The sequence below is a fragment of the Loxodonta africana genome, chromosome 15, assembly GCF_030014295.1.
Source record: "Loxodonta africana isolate mLoxAfr1 chromosome 15, mLoxAfr1.hap2, whole genome shotgun sequence".
NCBI lineage: Eukaryota > Metazoa > Chordata > Mammalia > Proboscidea > Elephantidae > Loxodonta > Loxodonta africana.
Window position 1 is genome coordinate 1682198 of NC_087356.1, and position 15914 is coordinate 1698111.

Here is a 15914-nt window from a genome sequence, read left to right on the forward strand (position 1 = left end):
TCCTGATACTCTGCTGAACTCTTCTATTAGTTTCAGTAGTTTTCTTGAGGACTCTTTAGGGTTTTCTGTGTATACGATCATGTCGTCTGCAAATAGAGATAATTTTACTTCTTCCTTATCAATCTGGATGCCCTTAATTTCTTTATTTAGCCTAGTAGCTCTGGCTAGGACCTCCAGCACAATGTTAAATAAGAGCAGTGATAAAGGGCATTCTTGTCTGGTTCCCATTCTCAAAGGAAATGCTTTCAGACTCTCTCCATTTAGGATGATGTTGACTGTTGGCTTTGTATAAATGCCCTTTATTATGTTGAGGAATTTTTCTTCTCTTCCTGTTTTGCTGAGAGTTTTTATCAGGAATGGGTGTCGAACTTTGTCAAATGCCTTTTCTACATCAATTGGTAAGATCATGTGCTTCTTGTCTTTTATTTATATGATGGATCACACTGGTTGTTTTTCTAGTGTTGAACCATCCCTGCATATCTGGTATGAATCCCACTTGGTCACGGTGAATTATTTTTTTGGATATGTTGCTGAACTCTATTGACTACAATTTTGTATCTAAGTTCATGAAGGATATAGGTGTGTAATTTTCTTTTTTCGTGGTGTCTTTACCTGGTTCTGGTATCAGGGATATGCTGGCTTCATAGAATGAGTTTGGGAGTATTCCATCCTTTTCTGTGCTCTGAAATACCTTTAGTAGTAGTGGTGTTCACTTTCTCTGAAAATTTGGTAGAACTCTCTAGTGAAGCTGTCTGGGCCAGGACTTTTTTGTTGTTGTTGTTGGGAGTTATTTAATTACCTTTTCAATCTCTTCTTTTGCTATAGGTTTATTTCGTAGTTCTACCTCTGTTTGTGTCAGTTTAGATAGGTAGTGTGTTTCTAGAAATTCATCCATTTCTTCTAGTTTTTTCGAGTACAATTTTTCATAGTAATCTGATATGATTCTTTTAATTTCAGTTCGGTCTGTTGTGATATTGCCCACCTCATTTCTTATTTGGGTTATCTGCTTCATATCCTATTTTTCTTTTGTCAGTTTGGCCAATAGTTGATCAATTCTGTTAATTTTTTCAAAGAACAAGCTTTTGGTCTTGTTAATTCTTTCAATTGTTTTTCTGTTCTCTATTTCATTTAATTCTGCTCTAATTTTTATTATTTCCTTTCTTCTGGTGCCTGAGGGTTTCTTTTGTTGCTCTCTATTTGTTCAGGTCATAGGGATAATTCTTTGATTTTGGCCCTTCCTTCTTTTTGGATGTGTGCATTTATTGCTATAAATTGACCTCTGAGCACTGCTTTAGCTGTGTCCCAAAGGTTCTGACAGGAAGTGTTCTCATTGGTTTTATGAATTCCTTTGTTCCATCCTTAATTTCTTCTATAACCCAGTCATTTTTTAGCAGGGTGTTCTTCAGTTTCCAAGTGTTTGATTTCTTTTCCCTGCTTTTTCTGTTATTGATTTCTACTTTTATGGCCTTACGTTCAGAGAAGATGCTTCGTAATACTTTAATGCTTTGGATTCTGCTAAGGCTTGCTTTATGACCTAATTAACATGGTCTATTCTAGAGAAAAAAACCCAGTGCCATCGAGTCAATTCCAACTCATAGCGACCCTATAGGACAGAGCAGAACTCCCCCACAGAGTTTCCAAGGAGCGCCTGGCAGATTTGAACTGCTGACCCTTTGGTTAGCAGCCATAGCACTTAACCACTACGCCACCAGGGTTTCCGAAAAACCAAACCCAGTGCCGTTGAGTCGATTCCGACTCATAGTGACCCTACAGGACAGAGCAGAACTGCCCCATAGAGTTTCCAAGGAGTGCCTGCCTGGCAGATTTGAACTGCTATCTTTTGCTTAGCAGCCCTAGCACTTAGCTACTATGCCACCAGGGTTTCTGTCTGTTTGCCGTACTGTGGGGGCTTGTGTGTTGCTGTGATGCTGGAAGCTATGCCACCGGTATTCAGATACCAGCAGGGTCACCCATGGAGGACAGGTTTCAGCTGAGCTTCCAGACTAAGACAGATGAGGAAGAAGGACTCGGCAGTCTGCTTCTGAAAAGCATTAGCCAGTGAAAACCTTATGAATAGCAGTGGAACACTGTCTGATATAGTGCTGGAAGATGAGCCCCCCAGCTTGGAAGGCACTCAAAAGATGACTGGGGAAGACCTGCCTCCTCAATGTAGAGTTGACCTGACGTGGATGGAGTGAAGCTTTCGGGACCTTCATTTGCTGATGTGGCACGACTCAAAATGAGAACAGGTGCAAACATCTGTTAATAATGAGAACCTGGAATGTACAAAGTATGAATCTAGGAAAATTGGAAATTGTCAAAAATGAAATGGGACGCATAAACATTGATATCCTAGGCATTAGTGAGCTGAAACAGACTGGTATTGGGCATTCTGAATCGGACAATTATATAGTCTACTATGCTGAGAATGACAACTGGAAGAGGAATGGTGTTGCATTCATCGTCAGAAAGAATGTCTCAAGATCTATCCTGAAGTACAACGCTGTCAGTGATAGAATAATATCCATAAGCCTACAAGGAAGACCAGTTAATAGGACTATTACAAAAATTTACGCACCAACCACTAGGACCAAAGTTGAAGAAATAGAAGATTTTTATCAGCTGCTGCAGTCTGAAATTGATCGAACATGCAATCAAGGTGCATTGATAATTACTGCTGATTGGAATGCAAAAGTTGGAAAAAAAGAAGGATCAGTAGTTGGAAAATATGGCCTTGATGACAGAAACAATGCTGGAGATCAAATGATAGAATTTTGCAAGACCAACGATTTCTTCATTGCAGATACCTTCTTTCACCAACATAAACGGCGACTAGACACATGGATCTCGCCAGATGGAACACACAGAAATCAAATTGACTACATCTGTGGAGACGATGGAAAAGCTCAATATCATTAGTCAGAACAAGGCCAGGGGCCAACTGTGGAGCAGACCATCAATTGCTCATATGCAAGCTCAAGCTGAAACTGAAGAAAATCAGAGCAAGTCCACGAGAGCCAAAATATGACCTTGAGTATATCCCACCTGAATTTAGAGACCATCTCAAGAATAGATTTGACGCATTGAACACTAGTGACCGAAGACCGGGCGAGTTGTGGAATGACATCAAGGACATCATCCATGAAGAAAGCAAGAGATCACTGAAAAGAAGAAAGAAAAGACCAAGATGGATGTCAGAGGAGACTGAAACTTGCTCTTGAGCATCAAGCAGCTAAAGCAAAAGGAAGAACTGATGAAGTAAAAGAACTGAAGATTTCAAAGGGCCTCAAAAGAAAACAAAGTAAAGTATTATAATGATATGTGCAAAGAGCTGGAGATGGAAAACCAAAAGGGAAGAACACGCTTGGCGTTTCTCAAGCTAAAAGAACTGAAGAAAAAATTCAAGCCTCAAGTTGCAATAGTGAAGGATTCCATGGGGAAAAAATTAAACGACTCAGGAAGCATCAAAAGAAGATGGAATACACAGAGTCACTATACCAAAAAGAATTAGTTGATATTCAACCATTTCAATGGATGGCATATGATCAGGAACCAATGGTACCGAAGGAAGAAGTCCAAGCTGCTCTGAAGGCACTGGCAAAAAACAAGGCTCCAGGAATTGATGGAATATCAATTGAGATGTTTCAAAAAACAGATGCATCGCTGGAGGTGCTCACTCGTCTATGCCAAGAAATATGGAAGAGAGCTTCCTGGCCAACTGACTGGAAGAGATCCATGTTTATGCCTATTCTCAAGAAAGGTGATCCAACCAAATGTGGAAATTACAGAACAATATCGTTAATATCACACGCAAGCAAAATTTTGCTGAAGATCATTCAAAAACGGCTGCAGCAGTGTATCAACAGGGAACTGCCAGAAATTCAGGCTGGTTTCAGAAGAGGAGGTGGAATCAGGGATATCATTGCTGATGTCAGATGGATCCTGGCTGAAAGCAGAGAATACCAGAAAGATGTTTACCTGTGTTTTATTGACTATGCAAAGGCATTGGACTGTGTGGACTATAACAAACTATGGACAACACTGTGAAGAATGGGAATTCCAGAACACTTAATTATGCTCGTGAGGAACCTTTATATCGATCAAGAGGGAGTTGTTCGGAAAGAAGAAGGGGATACTGATTGGTTTAAAGCCAGGAAAGGTGTTCGTCAGGGTTGTGTTCTTTCACCATACCTATTTAATCTGTATGCTGAACAAATAACCGGAGAAGCTGGACTATATGAAGAACAGGGCATCAGGACTGGAGGAAAACTCATTAACAACCTGCGTTATGCAGATGACACAACCTTGCTTGCTGAAAGTGAAGAGGACTTGAAGCACTTACTAATGAAGATCAAAGACCACAGCCTTCAGTATGGATTGGACCTCAACATAAAGAAAACAAAAATCGTCACAACTGGACCAATGAGCAACATCATGATAAACGGAGAAAAGACTGAAGTTGTCAAGGTTTTAATTTTACTTGGATCCACAATCAACAGCCATGGAAGCAGCAGTCAAGAAATTAAAAGGCGCGTTGCATTGGGCAAATCTGCTGCAAAGGACCTCTTCAAAGTGTTGAAGAGCAAAGATGTCACACTGAAGGCTAAGGTGTGCCTGACCCAAGCCATGGTATTTTCAATCACATCACATGCATGTGAAAGCTGGCCAATGAATAAAGAAGACCAAAGAAGAGTTGACGCCTTTGAATTGTGGCGTTGGTGAAGAATATTGAATATAGCATGGACTGCTGGAAGAACGAACAAATCTGTCTTGGAAGAAGTGCGGCCAGAATGCTCCTTAGATGAAAGGATGGCGAGACTGCGTATTACATACTTTGGACATATTGTCAGGAGGGATCAGTCCCTGGAGAAGGACATCATGCTTGGCAGAGTACAGGGTCAGCGGAAAAGAGGAAGACCCTCAACGAGGTGGAATGACACAGTGGCTGCAACAATGACCTCAAGTATAATAACGACTGTAAGGATGGCGCAGGACCGGGCAGTGTTTCAATCTGTTGTGCATAGGGTTACTATGAGTCGGAACTGACTTGTCAGCACCTAACAACACTCTAGAGAATGTTCTATGTGCACTGGAAAGAAAGTATACTCGTCTACTGTTGGGTAGAGTGTTCTGTTTATGTGTATGAGGTCAAGTTCGTTGATTGTGGCATTTAGATCTTCCGTGTCTTTATCAATCTTCTTTCTGGATGTTCTGCTCTTCACCAAAGTGGTGTGTTAAAGTCTCCTACTGTAATTGTGGAGCTGTCTATCTCACTTTTCACTGCTGTTAGAGTTTGTTTTATGTGTCTTGAAGCCCTGACATTGGGTGTGTAAATATTTCATATGGTCATACCCTTCTGGTATATTGTCCCTTTAATTATTATATAGTGTTCTTCCTTATCCTTTGTGGTAGATTTAAAAGTCTATTTTGTCAGAAATTAATATTGGCACTCCTGCTCTTTTGATTGTTGTTTGCTTGATATATTTTTTTCCATCCTTTGAGTTTTGTTTGTGTCTCTAAGATGTGTCTCTTGTAAGCAGCATATAGACGGATTGTTTTTTTTAATCCATTATGCCACTTTTTCTTTATTGGTGCATTTAGTCCATTTACACTCAGCTCAACTATGGATAGATATGAGTGTAGTGCTGTTATTTTGATGTCTTTTTTTTGTGCGTTGTTGAGTTTCTTTTTCCCACTTAATGTTTTGTACTGAGTAGTTTATGTTGTCTTTTTCTCTTATTCATTGTTGTTCGTTGTTTTTTGCTGAGTATGTTTTTCTTGTATTTTGATGAGTAGGATTATTAGTCTCCTTTATGGTTTTTTTTTTTATGGTTACCTTAATATTTACCCCTATTTTTCTAAGCTTAAACCAAACTTTTCTTTATATCGCCTTGACTTCCTCTACATATGAAATATCTATGTTTTTTTAATCCCTCTTTGTTTTAATGTTATCTTTTACATATGACATTGCTGTTTCCCTGTTTTGAGCACTTTTTTATCTTGGATATTTTGTGATTTCCCTATCTGGGTTGACATCTGGTTGTTCTGTCCTGAGTTCTAGTCTTCAGTTGGTATCTGATATTACTGATTTTCTAACCAGAGAACTCCCTTTTGTATTTCTTGTAGTTTTGGCCTAGTTTTTACAAATTCCCTAAACCTCTGTTTATCTGGAAATGTCCCAATTTTGCCTTCATATTTGAGAGACAGTTTTGCTGGACATCTGATTTTTGGCTCACAATTTTTTTCCTTCAATGGTTTACATAAATAATCCCATTGCCTTCTTGCCTGCATGGTTTCTGCTGAGTAGTCCGAGCTTATTCTTATTGACTCTCCTTTGTAGGTGACTTTTCTTTTATCCCTAGCTGCTCCTAAAATTCTCTCTTTATCTTTGGTTGTAGCAAGTTTGATCACGTCTTGGTGACTTTCTTTTGAGATCTACTTTACGTGGGGTTAGATGAGCATCTTCGATAGATATCTTCTCATCTTTCACAATATCAGGGAGGTTTTCTGCCAACAAATCTTCAACGATTTTCTCTGTATTTTCTGTTATCCCTCCTTGTTCTGGTACTCCAATCACTCATAGGTTATTTCTCTTGACAGTGTCCCACATGATTCTTAGGGTGTCTTAATGTCTTAAATTTCTTTCATCTGATTTTTGCTTGAGTATATTGGTTCCAAGTGTTTCATCGTCAACCTCAACTAATTCTGTCTTCCAGTTCCTCAATTATTCGTCTCTATTGAGTTGTCTAATTCTGTAATTTTTTTATTCTGAATTTGCAATTGTTGTCTCTCTATGGGCTCTTGCATCCTATTGTCTTTCATTGTTCTTGAATAACCGCTTTAATTTCTTCAACTGCTTACCTGTGTGTTCCTTGCCTTGTTCTGCCTTTTGCCTGATTGCCTTCCTGATCTCTTGAAGAGCTCTGTGTATTAATCTTTTGTATTCTACATCTGATAAATTCAGGAATACACCTTCATCCAGAAGATTCCTTGATTCTTTGTTTTGAGAGCTTGTTGAAGCAAACATGGTCTGCTTCTTTATGTGATTTAATATTGACTGTTTTTTCCAAGCTGTCTATATTACTGTATTAATTTGTGTTTTCTTACTCTATCCTTTTTTTTTTATCCTAGCTTCTTGCTTTGTTTCGTTTTGATATGCCCAAATAGGCTGGTTGAGTGAGCTAGCTCGATCATTTTCACCTTTGAAGCTCTAACGTCCTGTCACCATATGGCTAGAGCTGTTACCAGGTATAAGAGCTAGGAGTCCATTTACTTTCTTGTATGGATTCAGCTCAGGTGTCCAGGTAGTTGGTCATCAAGTGTGTAGCACCAGCTCTGTTCTACAGTCTTACAGGGGCAGGGGTGATTAGTGTAGGCACAAGTATCTGGTTGCAGCGGGGGTGGGGGTCAAACTCTGAACAAGGCAGGGGACTGACAACCATCTCCTAAGTGTCTGTGAGGAAAACGTGTCCCTGTTCCCTAGAACTCACTGGTGGGTGGGTTCTGCAGCCAGACCATGGGTACCCAATATCTTTAGCTGTAAGGACTGAAGAGGCGCCACTCATCCTTGGACCTCTGTTGTGGGTGGCTAGGTGATGTGGATGGAGCCACCAGTCCTCAGTCCCCTGATGTGGGTAGGTGAGGACCCTGTTTAATAGGCAAAGCAGTGTCAAACATCAAAAACCCACCTCTCCACGGCACAGCTGAAACAGCTGAAGTCAGATGTCAAGCACATACATTCTTGCAGTCTGCTAACAAGGGCCTAATCTCCTGAAATGGGCCCACACAGGTCCATGCAGGGGTGAAAGGTATTTAATTCCAAAGACAGTTTGTGCCTGGGCAGAAACTGCTTCTGTCCTGAGCACTCCAGCTTAGTGGAGCAGGCAGATTATCTTTCCCCCCAATTGTTAATTTATTCCTTCTCCAAGGCCTGGAGAACTGCTCAGGGCACGCAGCAGACCTATCTCAGGCCCCGGGAAGTCGAAAGCCAGTGAAGCCAGTTTGGGGGCTGGGGGCATGGTAAGATAAATGCAAGTACTTAGCTTTTGCTGAGAGCACTCTTCTTCTCTGGTTCCAGAGGCGTGAGTAGACTGTGTGGCTCACTGTCCCTCCCTGAGGAAACCACGTGCCAGACGCTACTGCCAGCCCAGCTGCCATGGCTCCAGGGGATTGTGCCTGAGGCGTGCCAAGTCAGGTCTAGCCAACTCCTTGTGGCTTTTGAACCATCTCTCCCTCTCCCTGCCGCTCAGTCTGATTTCCTAACTTTGCCTTTGATGTTCAGGGCTCCTAGCTTATCATATATAGAATCGTTCCACTCATTTTTTCAGGTCTTTGTTATAAGAGGGATCACTGGAAGTGTATGACTACTCTGCCATCATAGCCCTGCCTCCTGTGTCAATTTTTTGACCGTAGTACCTTTGACTATTGCAACTCAAGGCTTGAATTTTCTTTTCAATTCTTTCAGCTTGAGAAATGCTGAGCATGTTCTTCCTTATTGGTTTTCTATCTCCGGGTCTTTGCACATTTCATTATGTTACCTTGTCTTCTCAAGCTGTCCCATGAAATCTTTTATTCAACTCTTTTTTTCATCACTTCTTCTGTTCTCTTTACTTTGTGCTCAAAATCAAGTTTCAGAGTCTCTTCTGATATCCATTTTAGTCTTTTATTTATTCTTTTTCCTGTTCTCACAGCTCAGCATTATTCTTTGCAAATCCTTCATAAGGAAACGCAATCCCTTCAAATGTCTTTTTTTCTCATAGCTGATTTCTTTATGCCAACTTCTCTGCAACTCTTACTAAAAATTTATGCATACTCAAACTATCTTTTAGTATGCAGAGAATGAATTATATATACGTGTATATATGTGTATGCTTATATAGAGAGCATGACAGAGAGCGCCTTGGTGGTGCAGTGGTTAAGCATTTAGCTGCTAACCAAAAGTCTGGCAGTTCAAATCCACCCGCCACTCCTTGGAAACCCTATAGGGCAGTTTTACTCTGTCCTAAATGGGTTTTTGTACACACACGCACATAAAATCACATTACTTGAAATTGACTAACCTGTTGCCCAGAGTCAGATCAACAAGTACTCCTGACTGTTAGTAAACATGGCCATGAAGATGCCTAATAATCCTCCAGGTTTACTACTTGTCTCTTTGTTTTGTTCAGGGCTGTGTGAAAAGTAGGAACACGGTGTATCTTGATGGAAGAGAACAGCATGATATTGGCTGAAAGGTGTTCCTCATCTAAAGGTCTACTGCTTTCCTAACAAAGATGCCCACTCTCCCACTATTTCTTTCCTATCAACCCCTCAACATCTACCCAAATGGAAAGTGGGAGTTTTCTAGAACTCCTTTGAAAAATCTCACCAATAAATCTAACTTCTTTGAAAAACTTAATTAATCTATTTGATAGATTACATGGTGAGATTGTAACCAAATGCCTCTTGGGTTCTTGTTCTGTCCGATCAGCCAACTGAAGTAAGCTGAACACCAGTTGCAACAGAAACAGAAAGTGGCAAATTTATTATCTGTGCAGATAAGGAGCAAAGTGGGGTCTAGGGACCAGAGGACTGCAAGCTCCCCGAGCTGGGGATCTGGGGATCTTTTATGGGGGGAATGGTTCCAGGTCTAACATCTCAGTCCCCCTTAACCCGCCCATTCTTGGAATTCGCCTACCCTGTCCAAATTTGGGAGTCCAGTTGCCGAGTCATCTTGGGCAGATATAGTGGTGGATGGACCTCTTGCTCCAAAATGGGCTCCCGGTACAATGATGGGCTCCCCCGCCCCAAAGGAAGGAAGTTCTGAGGTCAGGTTCTGTGTAAACGTGGGTGGCCACTTGGAGCTGGTCCTCAAGGTGCAGCCTTCTGGCCTGGAAAACGTTACTAAGAAAATGTTGCCTAAAGCATATCAGTGGTTAGTTACGAAGAAACAGAAGTTAACGGACCTCGCACAACAACTCTATCTTATCTTGAGGTGCCTCTCAGGAGCCTTTAGCCTTGGGGTTCCTCCCAGGAGCCTCTAGATAGAGTTCAAAATTAGAGAAATTTAAGAATGATAAAATGGAGTAAGAATTTCCTCAACTGAATTAAAACCAGGGACAGGCTGAAAACCACCCTGAATGTCCTGTGTCTGGACAAAATGCATGCAGGCCACTATACCACTTGGCTTAATGGAAACTACCTAGACAGACTTCCATAACGCAGACACCTTCAAATTCTTTGGTTTTCAGGGTTGTGCCTTCCAAATACCACATAAAATTCCAGATCAGAGCAAGTCTGACAATTATCAGGTTCTAGGAGTCTACCTCGGTTGTTACTTTTGACATCAGCAGCCATCTTGCTTCATTCTGTGGTTTTCCTGGACTGCTATTTGCAACAGCTACTCTAAGATCAGCGAGATTCCTCCATTCTGATGCATGGTCAGACATTTTACATGTAAATTCCTGCTACTTTATATTAAAGAACATATTTGAGATTCCTTAAGCTCTGACCACTGACATTGAGGCATCTGTTTCCCCGGACTCCTGATGCTGGAAGTTCTCCCCGTGGCGTGGCTCCAGGCTGCAGCCTGTGCGTCTGCTTTCATCACCTGGTCCTAAGCATCACTTCTGTCTCCACCATAAATCACTGCTCATGACTCACAGTTCTCCCTTGAAACAACACTGTCATTACAGGAACCAGGGGGTCATAGAAGGACACTTTCCTAGTTTTAGCTGAAATTCCCTAGGGAACAGAGCATGAGGCAAGGATTAAGAACTGGTGCTTTACAAGGTACAAACCTAGGGCATCAAGAGTGAAGAAAGAGGGAAGAGAAGCAGGGAGGGATAGGAAGAAAAGCAAGATGATATATCACCCATTGGCTACTGCTTCACCATGAGCTGAGAAGAGAGAGAGATTATTCAAAGTGCATCTGCTCGGCTCTACGAGAAGTCTCTAGACGATCTACGTGGTGAAATCACGTCTTGGAACAGTTGATAGGAGATTTATATGAGCAGGTCTCACTAACCAGATGTGTGTCATTTCAACACGACAGTAAGTGGTGAGAGGGGCCAGAAACTTGATAGTGCTGCTGTTTGGCCTGTGGTAGGCAAGGTAAGAGCCTGGCACTGCCAGGCAAGTAACTGTCTAGCTCCAGGTGTCACAATCATTACACTGAATGGGCTCCTAGCCTCTGGCAACTGAGATGGAGCAAGTGGTGAGAGTCTGTACGGAGGCCCTAAAGAAGTGAAACTAGATTCAAGATATATGCCTGATTTACTCCCCTTTATTACTTCGCTCCAAGCCTGATTCCCTGTATCAAGTCTGCCTTTCCTTCTACCTGAGACTTTTAACACCTTTCTCTTCTGTTCAGTTTCATGTCCACACCAAGCCTCCACCTGTTTGCCACCACATTCTTTCTCGCATTTTAAGTTTCGCCCTGTGCCAGGGTGACTAACAGACTCCTTCCTCAGTTAACATCTACTTTCACATAAAAACAGATGGCCTTCCATGACACTAGAGCTTCTCAGACAAGGAAGGCTTCCTGACAGGACTTTGTGGCAAATATAAAGATCAGAAGGAAAAAGAAGTCCAGAGTTTAGAAAAACTTGAGAATCCACCCTTTTGAGACAATAAGAACTCCATGGGGTACCAGGTAATTTTTATACCAACATGTTCCAACTCCATTCCGTGACACCAATTTGTGTAGCTGAGTGGGTTACTAATGTTTGGGCCACATTATTCTAAAGTAGAGTCTACATAATCAAAAGGGTTATGAAGAAAGTCCAAGTTTTCCCAAAGGACACAAATGAAAGCCAAAAACAGTAATGAATATCATATTAGTTTCAGGCACTCATTTTTATCTTCTCTACAAAGTAGAGAGAAGAACATTTACCATTTGTGTACAATGAAACGCTCTGGAGATACTCCATGCCTCAGGGAGTTTAAACTCTGCTGTATGTGTTGGGGGACACTCAAAAAATTACAACATTAGAAAGATAAATGCTATGGAAAAAAACAAAGTAATATGGTCAGAGAATGCTTCACAAAAACAGGGAACAAAAGCTTAAAGAAGCTGAGAGAGCAAACCCTATGGATATCTAGGGGAAGGATAGCCAGGCAGAGGAAACAAGTATGAAGACACCATAGTGAAAGCCTACTTTGCTTGACTGAAGAATGGCAAGGAGGCCAGCGTGGCTGCAGCACAACAATAAGGGGAAAGTACTAGAAGATGACATCATGCAGGGCCCTGTGGGTCACTATAATGGTCCCTCGGTGTGCAGAAGATTTGCACCTGACTACTAACCTGAAAAGGAGCCCTGGAGGTGCCATAGTCAACTGCTCAGCTGTTAACTGAAAGGTTTGTGGCTTGAACCCACCTAGTGGCTTCACGAGAGAAAAACCTGGCTATCTGCTCCTATATAAAAATTACAGCCTAGAAGATCCTACAGGGAAGTTCTACTCTGTCACATGGGGTTGCTATGAGTCGAAACTGACAGAACCTAATAACAACTAAAGGCAGTTCAAATCCACCAGGCAGCACCATGGAAGAAAGGCCTGGTAATCTGCCTCTGTAAAAACTATAGTCAGTAACACCCTGTGGAGCTCAGCTTCTACTTCTTAACACATGGAATTGCCCCAAGTCTGGATGGACTCTACAGCAACAGGTTTGGTCGTTCTGGTTTTGTGGCCATTGTAAGGACTTTGGCTTTTATTCTGCATGAGACGGGGGAGCCACTGTGTTAAGAATACAATGTACAGGGCAAGTGTAGAAGGAATGCGACCAGTTAGGAGGCATCTGCAGTAATCCAGGCAAAAGACGACAGAGACTTGGGTGAGAGGGATAGCGAGAAATGTGGTAGTAAGCGGCCAGATACTGCATATATTTTGAGGGTACAGCCAACAGGATTTACTGAGGAACCAGATGTAAGGAGTGACATAGAGAGAATGATTCCAAGGTTTTTGAACTGAGAACTAAAAGGATGGAGATGCCATTTAGTGAGATAAGAAAATGTGGGAGGAGATATGGCAAGAGGGAAAAGGGAGATCAGAAGTTCAGTTTTGAACAGGCTAAATTAGAGGTATTTATTAAACATCCAAGTATGGAGATTGAGGAGACAGGTGTCTATGTAAGTCTAGAGATCAGGGGAGATGCTCAGGCTGGAGATATAAAATTGGGAGTTGACCACATTTGGATGGTATTTATATCTTTTTTTTCAGGCTAAATGAGACCATCCAGGGAGTCAGTGTTGACAGAAAAAGGAAAGGCCCAAGGCTTGAGCCCTGGGCATTCTAATACTTAGTTGGTTCGCAGATCAGCAGTTTAAGCTATCACAGGGGAACTAGTAGGAAATGCAAATGCTCAGCCCAGCCCCAGACCTCCTGAATGGGGGTGGAGTCCAGCAATGTGGTTTAAGAAGCTCTCCAGATGATTCTGAGCATGCTGTTGGAGAACCACTGGTTTAGAAGTTGGAGGGAAGAACTACCTAAGTAGACCACGAAGGAGTGACCAGTCAAGTAGGAAGAAAACCAGAGAGTGTTTCCAGGAGGTAATAATCAGCTTTATCAATGCTGTTGACAGGTCAAGTGAGATGAGAACTGAGAACTGGCCGTTAATTTAATAGCAAAAGAGAAGGGATTTCTGTGATGGGGATGGTTAGCAAAAGGAAGAAAGGTACTTGCTGTCGTTCCAGACGCATCGGTTGGTGGTAGCTTCCATACACATCTTCTTCTGAAGAGAACTGTCCATCCCATAACTCCTGCTGATGGGACCAAAAGTAATTGTAGCTTTTGCAAAACACAAGTTTACATCTTTCATCCAAGAAACTCAAGGTCTGTTTCACCAAACTGCCCAATGCTCAGTTTCTTCTATCTTGCTGGTTTGCCATTCCTAGGATGTTAAATTTGTCCACGTGGTCCATGATGAATTATCATTATGTCTGTGTTCCAACCAGCATGAAGGATGGGGCAAGAGGAAGGCTTCCTTCTTCTCTGTAAGAATCACTTCTGCTTTCATTCTCTCTGAAAAGAAGCAGGGATGATAAGTGTAATCTTTATTTTGGGAAGCATTATGTTTAGCTAAAAGCCGAGAAGCCTATTAGAAAAAAGACAAACAGATATTGTGGCTTGTACCCAAACAGGCCATAGGCTAATTTGATTGTCTCTTTTTGGAAGTTTAACTGAATAGAAAATTAGCCATTTGACTGTTGGAAGATAGCCAAAAACATGCACTAGCCTGAAGATCTACAGACACCTACGGCAATTTGGGAGTATGGATGATTTTCAGGTGCTTGTCTCCTTGAGGTCAGCAGTAGCAGTAACTGGTTCTTCTCAGGAACATGACTGTTTGTGGGTTGAAGTGAAGAGAGGAGTGAGATTTCGGTTTTCCTTATTCCCAGTTCCAACCTCAAATAAACACTCCTGGTTACCTGAAGTAAACTGAGGTAATCGCTGCACGCTCTTCCCACCACCAAGCCCAGCTCCAGAGGACCTCCGATGATGACAACAACAATCAGCCTCTGGCCCCACTTCCGCTCAAGACCACGCGTGAAACGCTAGATGACTGAAGATCTGGACTTTCGTTATAGGCTAACTTTACCCTACCCTAATTCTTCTGGTCTAAATGAATGTCTTGTTGTTACCACCAAGGTCACAGAGGCCCTCCAAACTCCATGGCTTCTTGTCTTTCTCTTGTAAGAATACTCAAAGGAGACAATTTTGAGTTCAGCTCTAGCAGATTTTTTTTTTTTTTTTACTTGTGATAAGTAAAAAGAGTCAGTGGGGGCTCATGCCACTCCAAAAGCTTATATCCGTTTGGTGGGAACAGTAGAGCAATAAAAACTCAGTGGGTTTCTGTGAAGTGGGTTTTTTTGGAATGGTGTGCATACTAATTAGGCTGCTCCAGCATCTGGAATCCAAAATGAAACCCCCTGATATTCAAGATGGAGTTCTCACAGAAGCCCTTGACATCGCTTATCATGCAATATAGCACAGGCGTGCTGATCTTCTGCACTACATGGCACCCCCCTTCGGAGGGCCAAAGAAAGTAAAACAGCGGTCACACTTTGTTCTGCACATGTGAAGCCGGTAAAGGTGGAAACCAACACCCAAACCCAGTGCCATCCAGTTAATTCCGACTCACAGCGACCCTATAGGGCAGAGGAGAACTGCCCCATAGTTTCCAAGACGCCCCTGGCAGATTCGAACTGCCGAACCTTTGGTTAGCAGCCGTACCACCTAACCACTATGCCACCAGGGTTTCCATAAAGGGGGAAAGGACTAGAAAAACACTAAGAAGGGAGTAGTAATTCACGAGTTGTTTTACCCTTATCTCATGCTGACAGAATGTGATTCCTCTTTACCCAACTTCCAAGTGGTAATCTTTTAACAGCTCTTCTACTCCGCCAGCACAATTAGCCCTCCCTGTCTCACTGGGGTCTTACCTGTGTGCTGTGCCACGGCTATCTTGTAATTACATCGCTTTACGCATAACAAACCTCAGCATTTCTCTACTTACTTTAAAATAAAACCCACTCAAGACAAGCGCCTCCTCTCCGAGGGGCTACAGCGGACGAGGAAGCAATTCTAGACACAGAGACTCTGCCCTCCGCGGGTTTCAGCTGTGGAGGAGCGATTGTCTCACGCGGGTTTGACGCAGCCGAGAACGTCCCCTGGGACCAGAACCAGAGTCAGAAAGAGGGACAGCGCCAGTGAGGGGCCCGGCGCTCTCGGAGGCCGAGCCCGCGTACAACGTTGCAGGGAAGCAGGAGAGAGGGCGAGCCGCGGGGAATCTCTGGGAAGTGGTTCCGGGGTCGAAAGCCTTGCTCCCTGGAGTATTCTGGGAATTCTGGGAAGTGGCGCCCGGGACGAGGAGGATTCTGGGAGTTGTAGTTCAGCCCTGCGTCGGGCCGGAGAGACTGGGCCCAGGCGGCTCTTCA

The 15914-nt window shown here is 42.6% G+C and overlaps 1 long non-coding RNA gene across 1 annotated transcript; it reads right to left on the bottom strand.

The window, feature by feature from the left end:
- Positions 1-3168: 3168 nt before the first annotated feature.
- On the bottom strand, positions 3169-15783 carry LOC111748586 (uncharacterized). The gene is made up of 3 exons (XR_010317881.1): positions 14406-15783; positions 14235-14319; positions 3169-13998 (listed from the first exon to the last, which is right to left on the bottom strand). It is a non-coding gene; the product is annotated as an uncharacterized LOC111748586 (long non-coding RNA).
- Positions 15784-15914: the final 131 nt, after the last annotated feature.